At 34.9% G+C, this 4,678-nt stretch overlaps 1 non-coding gene across 1 annotated transcript; it reads left to right on the top strand.

The window, feature by feature from the left end:
• The first annotated feature begins 776 nt into the window (after window positions 1-776).
• On the top strand, window positions 777-884 carry LOC112761846 (small nucleolar RNA R71). Its single transcript, XR_003182219.1, has one exon. It is a non-coding gene; the product is annotated as a small nucleolar RNA R71 (small nucleolar RNA).
• Window positions 885-4,678: the final 3,794 nt, after the last annotated feature.

Below are 4,678 nucleotides of genomic sequence, written 5' to 3'. Positions count from 1 at the left end.
TAGGTTCGGCCATGATGGTCAAATCAATGGCATTGCACTCTCTCTTTGGATTTTCTTCTGTATTGCTTTGGGAGAGTACTAGGGGGAGTTTCAGTGACCCTTTTACTTAGCTGGCCCACTTGTGCCTCCAAATTTTTAATGGAGGACCTTATTTCATTCATGAAACTTAGAGTGGCCTTAGATAGATTAGAGACTATATTTGCTAAGCAAGATGGATTCTGCTCAGAATTTTCTGTCTGTTGCTGAGTGGATGAAGGAAAAAGCTTGCTATTGCTAAACCTGTTTCTTCCACCATTATTAAAGCCTTGTTGAGGCTTTTGTTGATCCTTCCATGAGAAATTTGGATGATTTCTCCATGAGGGATTATAGGTATTCTCATAGGGTTTCCCCATGTAATTCACCTCTGCTATTGCAGGGTTCTCAGGATCATAAGCTTCTTCTTCAGAAGATGCCTCTTGAGTACTGTTGGATGCAGCTTGTAATCCATTCAGACTCTGAGAAATCATATTGACTTGCTGAGTCAATATTTTATTCTTAGCCAATATGGCATTCAGAGTATCAATTTCAAGAACTCCCTTCCTCTGAGGCGTCCCATTACTCACAGGATTCCTTTCAGAAGTGTACATGAACTGGTTATTTGCAACCATGTCAATGAGTTCTTGAGCTTCTGCAGGCGTTTTCTTTAGGTGAATGGATCCACCTGCAGAATGGTCCAATGACATCTTAGATAATTCAGACAGACCATCATAGAATATATCCAGGATGGTCCATTTTGAAAGCATGTCAGAGGGACACTTTTTGGTCAGTTGCTTATATCTCTCCCAAGCTTCATAGAGGGATTCACCTTCTTTTTGTTTGAAGGTTTGAACATCCACTCTAAGCTTACTAAGCTTTTGAGGAGGAAAGAACTTGGCTAAGAAAGCCGTGACCAGCTTATCTCAAGAGTTCAGGCTATCCTTAGGTTGAGAGTCCAACCATATTCTAGCTCTGTCTCTTACAGCAAACGGGAAAAGCATAAGCCTGTAGACCTCGGACTCAACCCCATTGGTCTTAACAGTATCACAGATCTGCAAGAATTTAGTTAAGAACTGAAAAGGATCTTCTGATGGAAATCCATGAAACTTGCAGTTCTGTTGCATCAGAGAAACTAATTGAGGCTTTAGCTCAAAATTATTTGCTCCAATTGCAGGGGTTGAGATGCTTCTTCCATGTAAATTGGATTTTGGTGTAGTAAAGTCACCAAGCATCTTCCTTGCATTGTTATTATTTTCGGCCATGTCTCCTTCTTTTTCGAAAATTTTTGTCAGATTTTCTCCAGAGAGTTGTGCTTTAGCTTCCCTTAGCTTCCTCTTCAGAGTCCTTTCAGGTTCCGGATCAGCTTCAACAAGAATGTTCTTATCCTTGTTCCTGCTCATATGAAAAAGAAGAGAACACAAAAAAAAATATGGAATCCTCTATGTCACAGTATAGAGAGTCCTTATTGTGAGTAGAAGAAGAAAAGAAATTCGAACACAGAAAGAGGGAGTGGGTTCGAATTTTTAAGAAAGAGAAGTGTTAGTAGATAAATAAATAATTAGAAGGGGGTGAGAGAGAAGAATTTTCGAAAATAATTGAAAAGAAAAAAATATTTTTGTTTTTAATTTAAATTTAAATTTGAAATTCGAAAATTTAAAAAGAAAAACAAAATTAAATCAAATTAAAAATTAAAATAAATAGTTAATTAAAAAGGAATTTTGAAAAAGAGGAAGGTGATTTTCGAAAATTAGAGAGAGAGAATTAGTTAGGTAGTTTTGAAAAAGATAAGAATTAAACAAAAAGATAAGATTAATTGAAAAAGATTTGAAAATCAATTTTGAAAAGATAAGAGGTTAGAAGAGATTTTGAAATTGATTTTGAAAAAGATGTGATTGAAACTTATTTTGAGAAAGATTTAAAAAAGAAATTTAAAAAGATTTGATTTTGAAAATTAAAGTTGATTACTTGACTAACAAGAAACAAAAAGATATGATTTTAAAATTTAAAGATTGAACATTTCTTAATAGGTAAGTAACAAACTTTTTTGAATCAATCACATTAATTGTTAGTGAAGATTTTGAAATTATGAAACAAAATAAGAAAAAGATTTTTGAAAATCAATTTGAAATTTTCGAAAATTTGAAAGAAAAATTGAAAAATATTTGATTTTTGAAAAAGATTTGAAAAAGATAGAACTTTTAAATTGAAAATTTGATTTGACTCATAAGAAACAACTAGATTTTAAAAATTTTTGAAAAAGTCAAATCAAATTTTCGAATTTTATGAGAAGAAAAGGGAAAGATATTTTTTTGATTTTTGAATTTTTAATGATGGAAGAGAAAAACATGAAAAAGACTCAATGCATGAAAGTTTTGGATCAAAACAAATGATGCATGCAAGAACACTATGAATGTCAAGATGAACACCAACAACACTTTGAATGTCAAGATGAACACCAAGAACTTATTTTTGAAAATTTTTAAGAAAAGAAAAACATGCAAGACACCAAACTTAGAAAATTTCAAACTTTAGACACTAACAAATTGAAAACGCATATGAAAAACAAGAAAAGACATAAAACAACAAATTTTAAAGATCAAACAAGAAGACTTACCAAGAACAACTTGAAGATCATGAAGAATGCAATGCATGAATTTTCGAAAAATGCAAGAAAGAGATAAACATGCAATTGACACCAAACTTATGACTTGACACTAGATTTAAGCAAGAAACATAAAATTATTTTTGGTTTTAAAATTTTATTAATTTTTTTTGGATTTTTTTTTTTTGAAAATTTTTCGAAAATAAAAGAGTAAAAACAAAAAGGTTAAAATTAAAATAAAATTACCTAATCTGAGCAACAAGATGAACCATCAGTTGTCCAAACTCGAACAATCCCCAGCAATGGCACCAAAAACTTGGTGCACGAAATTGTGATCATCAACAATGGCGCCAAAGACTTGGTGCTCTCAAACGTTAATCACACTTTGTCACAACTTCGCACAACTAACCAGCAAGTGCACTGGGTCGTCCAAGTAATAAACCTTACGTGAGTAAGGGTCGATCCCACAGAGATTGTCAGCCTGAAGCAAGCTATGGTCACCTTGTAAATCTCAGTCAGGCGGATTCAAATGGTTTTAGAGATTTGATAATTAAAAGATAAATAAAACGTAAAATAAAGATAGAGATACTTATGTAATTCATTGGTGAGAATTTCAGATAAGCGTATAGAGATGCTTTTGTTCCTCCTGAACCTCTGCTTTCCTGCTATCTTCATCCAATTCTTCATACTCCTTTCCATGGCAAGCTTTATGTTGGGCATCACCGTTGTCAATGGCTACATCCCGTCCTCTCAGTGAAAATGGTCCAATGCGCTGTCACTGCAAGGCTAATCATCTGTCGGTTCTCGATCATACTGGAATAGGATTCAATACTCCTTTTGCATCTGTCACTACGCCCAGCACTCGCGAGTTTGAAGCTCGTCACAGCCATCCCTTCCCAGATCCTACTCGGAATACCACAGACAAGGGTTAGACTTTTTGGATCTCAGGAATGGCCGTCCATGGATTCTAACTTATACCACGAAGATTCTAATATCTCGGACTCGGTCCCCTGAATTAGATACCTAAGAGATACTCATTCTATCTCATCTTTATGTAGAACGGAAGTGGTTGTCAGGCACGCGTTCATAGGTGAGAATGGTGATGAGCGTCACATAATCATCACATTCATCATGTTCTTGGGTGCGAATGAATATCTTAGAATAGGAATAAGCTTGAATTGAATAGAAAAACAATAGTACTTTGCATTAATTCATGAGGAACAGCAGAGCTCCACACCTTAATCTATGGTGTGTAGAAACTCTACCGTTGAAAACACATAAGTGATAATGGTCCAGGCATGGCCGAATGGCCAGCCCCCATAAAGGTCTGAGATAGCATAAAACTTATCAAAGATGAAAAAAAGATGTAAATACAATAGTAAAAAGTTCTATTTATACTAAACTAGTTACTAGGGTTACAGAAATGAGTAAATGATGCAGAAAATTACTTCCGGGCCCACTTGGTGTGTGCTTGGGCTGAGCATTGAAGCTTTCACGTGTAGAGGTCTTTCTTGAAGTTAAACGCCAGTTTGTAACCTATTTCTGGCATTTAACTCTGCTTTGCAACTTGTTTCTGGCGTTTAACTCCAGAATAGGGCAGGGAGCTGGCGTTGAACTCCAGTTTGCGTCATCTAAACTCAGGAAAAGAATAGACTATTATATATTGCTGGAAAGCCCTGGATGGCTACTTTTCAATGCAATTAAGAGCGCGCCATTTGGACTCCTGCAGCTCTAGAAAATCCACTTTGAGTGCAGGGAGGTCAGAATCCAACAGCATCTGCAGTCCTTCTTCAACCTCTGAATCTGATTTTTGCTCAAGTCCCTCAATTTTAGCCAGAAATTACCTGAAATCACAAAAAAACACACAAACTCATAGTAAAGTTCAGAAATGTGAATTTTATTTAAAAACTAATAAAAATATACTAAAAACTAACTAAATCATACTAAAAACTATGTAAAAACAATGCCAAAAAGCGTATAAATTATCCGCTCATTAGAAGCTCATGGCTGAATTATCATGGTTGGAAGAATACTAAATTGTATGGGTCTAGGAAATTGTTT

Source organism: Arachis hypogaea, chromosome 16 (genome assembly GCF_003086295.3).
Source record: "Arachis hypogaea cultivar Tifrunner chromosome 16, arahy.Tifrunner.gnm2.J5K5, whole genome shotgun sequence".
In the NCBI taxonomy this organism is placed as follows: domain Eukaryota; kingdom Viridiplantae; phylum Streptophyta; class Magnoliopsida; order Fabales; family Fabaceae; genus Arachis; species Arachis hypogaea.
This window is presented reverse-complemented; position numbering and strand designations above follow the sequence as displayed.